The sequence below is a fragment of the Poecilia formosa genome, unplaced genomic scaffold (genome assembly GCF_000485575.1).
Source record: "Poecilia formosa unplaced genomic scaffold, Poecilia_formosa-5.1.2 Scaffold430, whole genome shotgun sequence".
In the NCBI taxonomy this organism is placed as follows: Eukaryota; Metazoa; Chordata; class Actinopteri; order Cyprinodontiformes; family Poeciliidae; genus Poecilia; species Poecilia formosa.
In genome coordinates this window covers 374,070-387,881 of record NW_006800369.1, presented here as the reverse complement: position 1 = coordinate 387,881, position 13,812 = coordinate 374,070, and positions in this window count along the sequence as shown.

Genomic DNA, 13,812 nt, shown 5'->3' with positions numbered 1-13,812 from the left:
AAGGAGTTGAACCTCACCTGCTTGTCTTCTTACACACAACCAGGTCGTATAAAACACGTTGAACCAGCAACACAAATGAAATAAAAGGTCTTTCTGTATGTTTTCTTTTTCTTTTCACACTTTTTGCTGTTATGACACAGTTTTGTCGCACTATTTGAGCTTTAAAGCGACAGCAATACACCCACCGGCCACAAAGCAACAGTTCGTCTTCTGTTTTTTTGTTTTTTATCTTCCCACAAAGATATATTGTAAAAATAAATAAAAGCAGCTTGGTTATATGCAAACAGAAAAAGAAAAAATATGTATGAAAGTTATTTTCCTTCTCCCTGATATGCAATGGAGTGTAGTTTAACAATGGTTGCAATCCTCTGTCACTTTAATGCTGCATATGCACAGTAGCTGCAGTGTGGATGCGGGACTTGACGATGATGGGAGCTAATGGTCGTCGCTCGTCCGTTCAAACCCGGGGGCCGCCGCAGGCAGACGAAAACCTCCGCTCTCGTTTCTTCTGCTTTTTTCCCCTCACTGTTTGTTTCCTTTTTTTTCTTCTTCTGCTGTCTGATAGGATGTGGAGCGTGTAAATGGCATTATTAGTTTCACATTTCAGTGTCCGTTCTGTGTTTATCCGTTTAACCATTCAAGACAAGTTAAGAAAGAATAATAAAAAAAATCCCGTCGTTTAATCTGTTCATTTTTAATAAGAGCCGTACGAAGCGACACTTGTAGCTGTCACTCTTGGTGCTTGGCTTATGCTTCATTGTCTTAATATTCCAAATAAAACTGTTAAGTGTAATCCACACTGGCCCAAGAGATACAAATCTCTGTGTGTTTTTGTGTCATTATGCGTTTATTGTTGATTGGCGAGTGAGCTAAACGAAGCTTCTGGTGTTTATAACATAAATATAACAAGGGTGGATTGATTAATCGTGATTAATCGATTATTAAAATACTCGTCAACTAATTTAGTAATCGATTAATCAAGACTCAAAAGACCATTTGCTAAAAGAACAACACAGATGGAGCAGATATTGGCATATAAATATATATCCTAGTAAGCACTTTTTGCTTTCCAATTATTAATCGGTTAATCACAAAAATAATAAACTGATTAGCTCCTCACTATTAAGTGAAACTGTTGACGAGTTGATCTAGTTTTTTTTAGCCGCAGATGCATCCTTTGCTACAAACGTTCACTAAATGACTATTTTATTGCATTTAAGCCAAGAAAATGTTTTATTTTCTTATTTAAAAACATATTTGAGTTATTTGTATGTTTTGATGTATTTCTAATATTGTATTAAGTGGTTAAAAGAAACACCTTAATCGATTGTCAAAATAACCAATTACTAAAATAATCACTAGTTTCAGCCCTAATTATAAACTTTTTTCTCAATTTAACTAGAAATGTTCACATCTGTCTGGTAAGAATCTGCTCAGTAGTTTGGTTATTTAATTTTCAGTTTCTAGATTTAAACAATACTGAGTGCAATTTATTAGATTGGGATTAACTGACATTTATAAATTTAATGCAACTTGATTGGAGTAAATAAATCATTAAAATCATTAATCTTAGTCAAAAAGTGAATCCTACATCATATGAGGCAAATGTTTAAAGAACTAAAGTTTCTAATACATTTTAAAATACATAAAATTCCAAATATGTACATTTTAAAACGGCCCACTGAAAATATGTTGTTTACAATAACTTAAAGATTTTCAACTTTAGCAGTTTTTGTAGTGGAATAATTGCTTTGAATCTCAGATCCAACAAACACAAGAAGAATATAACTGAAAACATGTTGCAAATTATTATTTTTTTATTTGTTTGGAAACTGTGGTTTCTAACTTTTTCCTCAAAATATCCTCCTATTTAAAAAATCTATTCATCCTCTTGTAAAAGTTTTATGCTTTTCTTTATTGTTTTTAAGACTGTCAACACATTTCCTGTAGTTTATCAAAATTATGCCTTTTTCCCCCCCAACAAATCATTGGCTATAAAGTTTTATTTAGCGACACTGAAGGCATAAAAAGGCTCACTGTTTTTTCTAAAATTATTCTGTTTTAGAAAAAGACTACAACGCAGGGCACTCTGGGTAAATACAACAAAAACAAACATGCTAGTCTAGCGCTAGCAGGAGAAATGACTTGTTTTTTTGTTTTTTTTACCAAAGAGAAATCCTACAACCGCTAAAATCTGATGCCACTCCATTTTTGTTTACATTTCCACTCAGTGTTTTCTTCAGAGGTTTTTCTGTCATTTCCTTCAGCGCCACCACAGGTGAGGAGGGGAACTTGTTTTTCAATTAGTTTGGTTCTTTGGACGTAGTCCAGAGTGAAAGAGAAGCTCAGGAGCTGAAAATGTAACAAATGTTGCAACTTTATTCCCCTGTCGAACCGAGTCCATGGGACTATCTGGTGTGCAAACACCCTAAAAGAATATTGTCTTAAAGGGGCAGTATCATGTAAAATTAACTTTTTTATAGCTTTACATCATTTTATGATGTTATCCCCTCATCAAAAACACACCTGGAGTGCTGATTTGATTGTTTCATGCATGTTTGAGAAATCCTTTAATCTCCATGGCAACCACTGAGCTGTACAAAACGCCTGGGTGGACCTGGCCCCGCCTTCGAGACGCAGCTCCTCCCCCACACAGCAGCAATTACCAAACATCTGGTGGAACATCTCATTATACGAGCTTCTTCTCCGTGCATCGCTTTTAAAAATGATGCTAACAGGGTTAATAGAGGAGCCATGTTGTGATGACTTCCTGTAGGTGGAGTTTCAGAAAGAGCAGAAGCTTCTTAAAGAGACAGAGGCCCGATTTCAAGGCGTTATATCAAGTCATATTTGATATATGTAGTATTTTTATAACGCCTGAAGGCTTGATTGTACTATAAAATGGCACTATGTGCCTGGAAAACACATACTTCCCCTTTATTTATTTATTTTTTTAAATGGTGGATTTTTGAGAATGTCCATTGTTCTCCAGCGTGGTTGTCACCCATCCTGACCTCTCACCCCCAAACTGTGCCCACCAGCAGCTATGCAGACAGACGCGGCTGAGCCGCCTGGAACCTCATCGTTAACTATTTGTTTATTCGAAATGAAGTATAAATAGCATGTGGGCTATCGGTTTCGAGTTTGCTACCAGGGCTTATGAATAATTAACACTCGCCCCCGGAAGGAGAGAGAGAGAGAGAAAACGGCTAAACTCAAGCACCGCTCAATAACCTCAGCGCTTCCTCCCAGTTCAAACCTCGGGCACGCCTAAAATAGAAACCAGGCAGCAAGAAGTTAGACTGCAGAGCTGGATGTGGGTCACTGATGAGAAGGAGAATCAAAGTTTATCAGCAGGTCGACACTTTCAGATTTCGTCTCCCTGCTCTGACTAACGTTTAATCTGCTCTGTTGTTAGCAGCAACATCACGACTAAAACCAAGGCTAAGAACCCCATAGAGCAAGATTTATAGCCGATTTATCTGGGACGTACGGAAGAGGGTTAGGGCCACAAGAAAAAAAGAAAAAGCATTCTGACTTTAATCTCAAAATTTTGACTTTAATTCCAGAATTTTTACTTTAATCTCCGAATTTTGACTATTTTTCAGAATTCTGACTTGTTTCCTTCAAAATCTAGCTTTCTTTCAAATTCTCACTGTTTTTCTCAGAATTTTGACTTTAATCTCAAAATTCAGACTATAATCTCAGAACTAACTCAAAATTTTAACTGTTTTTCATAATTTTGACTTTTTCTCAGAATCTTTGCTTTAAGCTGATTTCTGACAATCTATTTTGCATTGGCCCTAATCCTCTTATGGAGTGATGCAAAAAGAAAGTACACCCTCCTTTTTAATTTGCCTTTTATAATTAAGTAGATGTCTTAAAAAAACTAAACCCTCATGTAGACTAAATTATTAAACAAAATCAAGGCTGAAATGGAAAACCTGTTCCAGATAAACTAACCCCAACTACATCCTTACTGCTGCTTCCATTGGATTTTAAGGTAAGTGATTATATACATCTATAAATCCATAAGCTTTGGATTTGTGGTTCTGGAGCGGCAGGTGGGTATTAACAGTTTCGTCAGAAATTACCCAAAGATAAAGATATTAATGGTTAGACCAGGAATCTGCAACCTGCAGCTCTTTGTCCCTTCCACAACGTACATATTATAAATTTGAGCTTTTCAAAAGTCTAAAATGTTTTGACTTGAAATGCAGTTTTTCCAATTTTGTTCTACAGAATTTCTCAGATTAATCCTCAAACTTTTTGAGTTTTTGGTGGAGATTTACTCCTTTTTTTTCTATCTGTAATGGCCCCAATATGCCGTCGTTTGGCTCCGTATCCCAGTTCCATGTTTCCTGATTTGGCATCAGCTTTTTAAGCTGCAGGTTGCCATGAGACTGCTGCTGCGCTGTTGGGAAACATTTCCTCCGACTCGCAGTGAAACTTGCTAATGTCTCAGAGCAATAAAACAAAAAAGATGCTGGAAACCAGTTCAGAAACGACTTTAAATATTTCAGCTTGTGCAGATTTACAGTGCGTCTCAGCAGGTTTGGTTATAAGATGAGTTTAGCTTTTGATTAACTAGCTATGATGCCTGATTTTCATTGCCTTCTCATGGGATCATCTGCAGTGTCTCTTGGACCGATTTCCTGGTCCAGTTGTGAACAGTCAGGCTTTTCATTTCCTTCACGTCTCGGCCACACAAGCTGCTAAGTCCAAAGCTCAACAAAGATACACACCACATGGCTGTTTGCAAGCTATCTGCACCAAGCTGCAGCAACACCAGCCAGTAGAAGAGGCACAGGATGCAGCAGGATGTCCGCTTGGGGTACGGCAGGCTGTTTGTGTATTTATTCAACAACCTTGACATCAAACCTCGGGGCCCAATTTCAAGGTGACTTAAGTTATATTTGATCTATACAGCATTTTCATAACAACTGAAAGTCACATAGTTACTTGATTGTGCTGTAAAAAGCCACTATGGGCCTGGAAAATCCATGATACCGCCCCTTTAAACATGGGTATTAGTGGATTAGTATGACAAAAGTGTAGTAAGTTGTCTTGTACACTTTAAAATGTTCTCAAAATGTTGACTATTTGTAAAAAGAAAAAAAGTAAAAAATCAGAACTTAAACATATCAAGTTACTCTGTGTACAGCACGGTCGCAAACAGTTTGACAAGGATGCTGACTGATGCCTATGCTATCAATTAAATGCACAAATGGGTTGCCATATAGAGTGACACTTGTGCTGCCGCTTCTTTCCTGGGTCTGGAGCACGGCCAGGTCTGTGGTAGCAAAATAAGCCGTGCCCTCCAGTTAACCTTCCACTGAGACGCACTCAGCCTCACACGAGGCCTGCATCCATATTTCATAGGTGAAACATATCTGCCCAGCGGTATTTTACACCCACTGTGGGGCTGACCTTCCAGGGGCTGACCTGGCACCAGGAGCACCGGGCCCGCAGCCCGCTCCAGCAGCTTTCAAGTCGAGGCCAAGCTGCCAGTCATCCAGCCTGGAGAAGATGCAGCAGCTCCAGCTCTGCTTCTGCCATCTATTTATTGAATAGTTTTACTGAATAACCGACTTTGTTCTGCGTGTGACAGAACGGAAACTTTTACTGCCGAGCCTTGGAGAGCAGGTTGTATTCATCAGTAGTTTTAGCTGCTGACCTTTTCCCTCCGTACATTCCCAGACCTCCTGGATAGTTGCTCAACATCTGCAGGCCAAATGATGTCCAGGTTTAATCTGATTAAACCAAACCGCAGTTTCTGTTCGACTCCCCTCCTCTTTGGAGACCCCGACTCCGAAGAACTTGGCCCACATGTGAACGGTCTGTTTTCTTTTTCCTTTTTGGGGTTCTTTGGCAGAGCCGGTGGAAAATTTCAGAGGGCATGACTTGTTAATTCCTCTGTCTTTTCCTGCTCTCTTTCTTACTCCCCCCGGCTCCCATCTCGTTGCTAAGGTGCAGCAGCTCTGAGCAGATCCAGTGCAGCACCGCAAAAACACAAAATCTTACAGAGTGTTTTAAAGTTTCTACTGCAAACATATTAGTGCACTTGAAATAAGACAAAACTAACTTGCTAATAACTGATATAGGAACTTATTTTAAGTATGGATTCTCCTTAATATTGATGAAAAAGTACTTGTAAGAAAAAAATCTGCCAGTGGAACTACATTTTTTTCATCAATATTAAGGAATATTTTAATTAAAGGAGACCTATAATGCTGAATTTGCATTTAGCATGTTTTTATACTCCCATTATGGTTCCATAGTGCTTGTAAGAATAAATGCTTATTAATATGTTCAGCTGGTGTTGGGCAATAAATTAAGGCTTTTGGTGTTTAGAAAATTAGTTTTAAAAACCTCCGGAATCCCCAGTGAAGCCCGGCCCGTTACCTAGCAACCCCAGCAGAGTTCCACCGGTCACTTAGCAACCCCAGCAGAGTTCCACCCGTCACCTAGCAACCCCAGCGGAGCTCCATCTTGTGTGGTCAGCTGGTTTTACCACTGTATGTTCTGTACAATGGCTGCTGGAAATGATCTAAATAGAAAATGAATAAAATGAAGTAAAAAAAAAAAAAAGTATATACATGAAAAATATGTGAATCTAAAGCTTTACATGAGTCCAGAGTTTCACCACTGGATGTGCTGTACAATGGCTGCTGAAAAAGACAAGTGTTTTGTTGTTGACTTAAAATCCAGAAATCACTTGCTGCATTCTTGTTGGTTATGCAGGAGACTCCACTTCTGCTTTTCAAAGACGTATGGCCGTATAATTGCAATCTGTTTGCAGCCATTCTTTGCAGACTCAACGAGTGTAAAGTCAGGGGGCGTGGCCAGCAGCAGCAGCTAATATGGATTTAAAGCTCAAACTAGGCAGAACTGAGCAGACTAAAGTCTCACTAAGAATGATTTTGTGCAAAAAATGTAATGAACATGTTTTGCATGGCCAATAGGCTTATAAAAAAGTTCCTATATCTATCTGCAAAGTTATTTCTAAATTGGTTTCTCATTTTAAGTGCACTAAGGTATTTGCACTGGAACCTAGACCAAAAACACTTGGTGAGATTTTGTGCTTTTGCAATAAGGCTGTACATCTTATACATTTCCATAGCTTCTCTCCTCTCCCTGCTCTTTCCTCCTCTTCCAGAGCAGTGTATCATTGCTGCTTGGCTGGCCTCTAGGTAAACCCCGGGCTGCGTACTCTCACCCCTCGTCGCTCAGGGAACTGGCACCAGGAGACAAATCCATGGATGTGTTTACGGGGTTCTGACAAATTCCTTCCTCTTCGTTCCCTCGCTCGAATCGTGGACTTGACGTGATAGCATTATATTTAATTCCTCATTCCCCGTGCAGCCAGAGGCAGTGCGGTGGAGGAGTTATGGGGCCTGGAGATGGAGCCATGGCCTCTGCGGTGGCTGGTGCACCATTATGGAGGCAGCGGGACAGGCGAGTGATGGGTTCACATAGGTCTTGTGGTAGACCTATGGGATTTGGGGCATGGCTGTATTTTCTTACAGTAGGGAAATGCCAGGGTCACTGGTGCTGGAAGTACTGGTCACTCTGTAATTAATTGAATTTAGAAATAGGGGTTTCCACCACAGGCTGCACAGTGGAACAGTTGCTCACACTGCATTCATGTTAGCTAAAGGTGACCTGTTATGCCAGGTGACATGCTAGGATAGGACTATGGTCTATTAAAAACAAAATTATTCTTAGATAATGAGAATTTAATCTGGCCAGTTCTGCCTAGAATGAGTTGTTTTAGGGCGTCTTGTCACTTTAAATCAAAATAAGCTGCTTCTGGCCACGCCCCCAACTCAACATTTACACTCCCACTTAAAAATGGCTGCAAAAAGACGCACAATTATACAACCACACATCTTTGAAAAGCATTAGTAGAGCACCCTACAAAAGCAACAAGAATGCAGCAAATGGTTTCTGGAAAAGACAAAACACCTGTTTTTTCCAGCAGCCATTGTAAAGAGCATACAGCGGTAAAACCAGCTGACCAAATGTCCTGGAGCTCAAATTGGGTTGCTAGGGACAGCAGAGTTCTGCTGGGGTTGCTAGGTAACGGGCAGTGCCTGCTGATTTGTTACTTTACATTCTAAAGGTTTTTGAAACAGCAAATTTTCCAGATATCAAAAAACATCTGATTGATCTTTTTTTGTTTTTTTTTTTTTAAGGACATGGACTGTTTTTTGAATCTATAGAAACTTAAATGGAAGTGCGAAATCATCCAAATCCAAATTTTACCATGTAATTTACTGCTGAAGGATAAAAATGGTTTAGAAAATGAATTTAAATAAATCCACTTCTGTCTGGTAGTTAGCTCAGCAGCTGAAAACACAAATGGCTTTGATTGATTAGTTCCAACATTTGTACATTATCTTCTGGACAAAAGTGTTCCAGAAGTTTGTTTTCTTTCATGGTACCCAAAAAAGCAGACAGTGAAGCTACGGGTGTTTTCATTCTTGACAGACTAATATTGCCAGGATGAAGTCATAATATTACCAGATAAAGGTTGCAAAATAAAGTAGTAATTTTATGAGAACTCCTCCATGAAAAATAACTGGAACATAAAATTAGGAATGTTCTTAAAAATAAGAACATAGTTAATCTTTTAGCACATTAGCATCAAATTATTATCAGTTGCAGGACTTGGAAACGATTCAGCAAACGACTGAATATTTTGGATAAAGAATCACAGACCAGACGACTTAGTCATGTCAGATCTCCAAGTAGCAAATAGAGCTTAAATAATCAATCTGATTGAAATAACTAGATAATTTAGGAATCGATTAATCATTAACTGACGTATGCAATCTAAAAAAAACACACATTTGCTCAAAAAACCATAATCGGAGCTGTAATTAAGCCAAAACTGTACAAAAATATATACTTTTTGCATTTAAGATAAAAGCACCCTTGTTAGTAGATACATTTTATCCAAAAGTCCTCAAGTGGCATTTTTAGCTTCATCTGGTTCAGATTTATGTAATTGCATTTTAGGCAGTAAAATGTTTATTATTGTATTTCTTCACTTGGTTAAATTTATTTCTAACATTGTATATAAAGTCTTACGAAGCTAAATAACAAATCTGTTGAATTTAGAATTTTTTAGATATAATTTGATCCCATTTTTAAAAATTGTTTTGTAATTTTACGTTCTTAAATTTAAAAATACTTTATATATCAAAACGAGAACTTAAATGTTGCTGAGGCTCACATGAATTCAAATTCCTTGTCATTATTGATGATTGTTGGCAGGAAAAATCTCTTGTAGCAGTCTGTATTCCAGCAAATCTGCAGAAGCCTCTGACTGAAGACAGTCTCAGGAAGAGGATGATGAGGGTTGCTCATGATTTCCTTGATTTCTTGAAGAAACCTTCTTTGATCTAACATTATGACTTAATTCTCATAATTTAGTCTGTGTTCACACTGCAGCCTGAAGTGACCCAAATCCAATTTTTTTGCCTTATTGCAACATGCATCTGATCTTTTCATGATGGTCAGAACAACAGAGGTTGAATTTTTGTCGAATGCGATGCAGCTGCTTGGACATCCGATACATATTCGATCTTTTCAAATGTGACCTGAATCTGAACGTCCAGGTCGAATTCATCCAATCTGAACGTCATCGATACTCGACAAATGTCACTGTTCTGCGTCCTGATGCGGGCAAGAGGGAAGAAAAACAGCAACCATGGTGGACGGTAATGAGGATTAAGTTACTAATGCACCGGCTCCCGATCGGACAACAATTTCATAATCGTAAGATATGCTCCACCGTTAGCATCCATGTTGACAAAATCTGAGAACTTCTTCTTCTTCTCCTTTATGGCGGTTGGGAAAACACAGAGTACTCTTTCTACATGTGGCGTTGTTTGCATCACACTGGAGATCACGTACAAATGAACAACCATGTTAAAAAAAATCTGATCTCACAAAAAGAAAAGTTGTAGTTGAGCATTAAGGCCTGCTGTGTGAACGCAGCCTTACTAACGCTCCTTCAGCTCAGTGTGTGAAACAACAGGGAAAGGAAGGAGGCCTCCTCTGCGGTTTCTCTTTGACTCAGCTTTCCCAGAAGCGTGAATCAGCTCAGAGCGACCGCAGAGGAGCCTGAAGGCTCTTTATCTGGGCCCCGGGGCCTCTTCCAGGATAACTGGGGCGCTCAGATTGAACCGCCTCTCCGCTGTCACAGCAGCCCCTTTCTGCTCGGCTCCCTGCTGACTCACAGCTGCTGCACCAGGACGACCCACCCAGGCGGCCCGTTAACGTGTTGATGTATATTTTCCCTGGCATATCCACTCCCTCAGTCCACATATGCTGTTTACATGCAGCTGACATGTTTTATTATGTCTAGCAGAGACTGCACCACCAACCTAAACATAAAGAGCAGAGCTGGGCAGTAACTCGGTACATTTACTTCAGTAACGTTTCTTGAAAAAAACTACTTTTAGGAGTATTAGAGCTTTTTACTTTTACTTGAGTAATTTTATTATAAAGTATCTCTACTCTTACTTGAATAAAATTTCTGGATTTTCTACCCACTGAATGAAAAACAAACATATTTTCACCATAAACAGATACACACCTGCAGGTTTTGTTAAAGTTTCATAAGTTTTTTATTGAAAGAAAGTGATTTGGAAACATTTTCTCTTGCTTGATTTTTTGCTGTTTGCATGAATTATTGTAATTATTGTCTTTAAAATACCAAAATTTCCACCTTATGTTGTGTTTTGGTTAGTTTGATGATGTAATTTTAAATATTGAATGATTGATAACTTGAGTATAGAGTTTTTACCAAATACTTTTTTACTCTTACTTGAGTATACTCGTGGGTACTCTGCCCTCCTCTGCATGTGAGCGTCCGGATGATGGTGCCTCAACCTTTCACTCTTTTCCTCCCTTTGCTTCTGAACCAGTATTGTCATGCATACTTTTCTGGAATTTTGCAGAGAGTAAATTTAGCTGCTGTTTCTTGTAATCTTTGTTTCAGTGGAAGAGGGAAAAAAAAGTCCTTGGCACTCTCTGCTCGTTTCTCAACAAAGCTCGGCTTCACATCCTGCATGGGAGCTGCCCAGGAAAACCACAGGCCATTGAGTAACTCCTCTGTGTCGGAGAACTAGCTCAGGGGCATCCACTGATCCCAGCCCCGCCACTTCGCTCTTATCTAACCAGTTTTTCCAGAAGAAGCTGACACAAGTCTGTGCTTTGTCTGCTACTGACTGTAAACTGAAGACGTTTGGCTGCTGATAAGAAAAGTAAGTATTGGTAAAGATCACCGAGGTTATCCCTCAATCTACCAGTTTGTTTTCATTCCTGTTAACGATGAGGCAAAGTGACTTTTATATCCCACCCAGTTTCTTCCAGCACCTTGAACAGAAACCCAATAAACATGCAGAAATGCAAAGCAAATCTGATCAGATTTTAGGAGCAACGCTGTTGCTAAAGCAAAGCTCCTCAATTCATCTTGATAATATTTGGTATTACTTAAAAAATGCCTGTAATTTTTACACATACATAAAGTAATTTTAAGAATAGCCTGGTTAAATAGTTATGAAAGCTCAAAATGTTTGATTTGGGCCTTTCTTGTTCATATAATTAGTAATATAAAATGTTTTGCATGTCCAAAGTGGTAACTTCTCTTCATATTCCAGGTTATAAGACAGAAAACAGAGGAGTTATTTATTTTACAAACACCATCACTTCTTTTAGTTACTTAACTTGAATTTAACTTTGATTAATCAATTGAAAAGATTTTTTGCTCTGGGTGGAACCTTTGTATGCAATAGTTTCTGGTACAACCATAAATCTGATGCACAAGCGACATTTGGAAACCACAGCTAGTTAATGGTGTTCGTCCTCAAAAACAGAGTTGGACAGTAATTTCATTTACTTGAGTAACTTTTTGGGGGAAAAAATTACTTTTAGGAGTATTTTTACTTAAATAATTTTATTACTCGAGTAAAATTTCTGGAAACTTTAGCTACTGTGAGTAACTTCACTGAATGAAGCACAAATTTATTTTATTCAAAAAAATATATATATAAAAATCACCAAACACAGACGGACAGACATGCAGTTTTTTACATTTTATATTGAAATTGATTTGGAAAAATTTTATTTTATTTGCATGAATTACTTTCATTTGACCTGCTCTTACCCGACACCATTTAATCTGAAAGTTTTAGACATGATTTTAGGTCTAATGATCTACCTGCAGTGAGGTGTGTGTAACTGCTCTGCAGCAGTTTGTGAATGAATTAAACTTGTTTTGTTTTATGGGGATAAAGAAGAACATGCTGAACGTTTTTATCGCAGCTTAAAACGGTGAACATTAGCAGATGACGAAAAGACCAAAAAAGTAAACTCTGCTAAAATGAGCCCCAAAAACAAACGAGTTGCTCTTTTACAAGAGAGTTTTGGAATCAGCGTTGAATAAACAGTTAAATGTGTGTGTGTGTGTGTGTGTGTGTGTGTGGGAACAATGTGGTCATTTATGGAGTGATCACCACAGTCCTCACCAACAGCCTTCAACACATTAACCATGTGACCGTTAACATGTAACTGAGCGGTGAATCATTGCGTCCTAAGTTCATGTTCTCGCCCTTTGACCTCATGATTTTAACCTGAAACACTGAAAATCTGAATGTGGTCAGGCTGAAAATGAAACGTTGCTAAAGTTTTCACATCCATCGAGCTGCTACACGTTCTGCTTGGTTAAAACCACAGACACTGAAAGTATTTTATCTGCATTTTGGGTGATAAATGAGCAGATAAAGCATAATTGTGAGTGCAGTGGCTAGCACTGATGCTTTAAATGCTTCAAATGAATTTTTACCACTCATAATATTTGCACATTTCCTTTTAAGTTTGAGCTTTATGTTTGAGCTATGACTTTTTGCAGTTAACTTGTGCTGGCTTGAAATTTCTCCTTGGAGGAAAACAGTTATTTGAAATGATACGAGTCTACTACGACTGAATCGATAAATCACGATTAATCGATTCTTGAAATAAACATCAACTAATTTAGTAATCGATTAATCGTTACAATGCAAAAATACACTTTGGTCTAGTTTCTAGTGCAAATATCTTATTTTTGTCTCATTTGAAGTTTACTAACTTACAAGTAACTTTACAGCAAGATATAGGAGCTTTTTTTAAGTCAATAATTTCTTAATATTGATGAAAAATTATTTGCTCCAATGGCAGATTATTTCACTTATATAAAAAAAATAAATCTCAGTGGAACTGGAACCTTTACATGATTATAAGAGGTATTTTAATATCTTAATATACGCTGCAAGAACACAAAATCTTACCAAGTATTTAATCTAGTTTTAGTGCAAATGTTACAAATGTAAGTTAGTTTTGTCTTATTTCAAGTGTATCAAGATATTTGCAATAAAAACTAGACCAAAAATATTTGGTAAGATTTTGTGTTTTTGCAGTGAACATAACATTTAAAATTAGAATCAGACCAATAAAAATAAAAACTATTTTGAGTAGTGCAGGAATGTGAACTTTATGAAAAGTATGTTTAAAAGTACTTTTAATCGGACAAAACAAGACTCACATTCTAACTGTAGTCCTGACCTTTGACTTGATTCCAGTGACCTTTGCCCCACTGAGCCTGTGATGTCACCTTGGTTCAGAAAAGGCTGAGCTGGGAATAAAAAGGCAGCACCAGGATCCCAAGTCCAGCAGAATAATTACATGAATGAGGGAGGAAATCAGGAAATAGCTTTTTGGTTTGGGAAACTGAGGAGTTGGATGGAGCGCTGCCATGTGCTA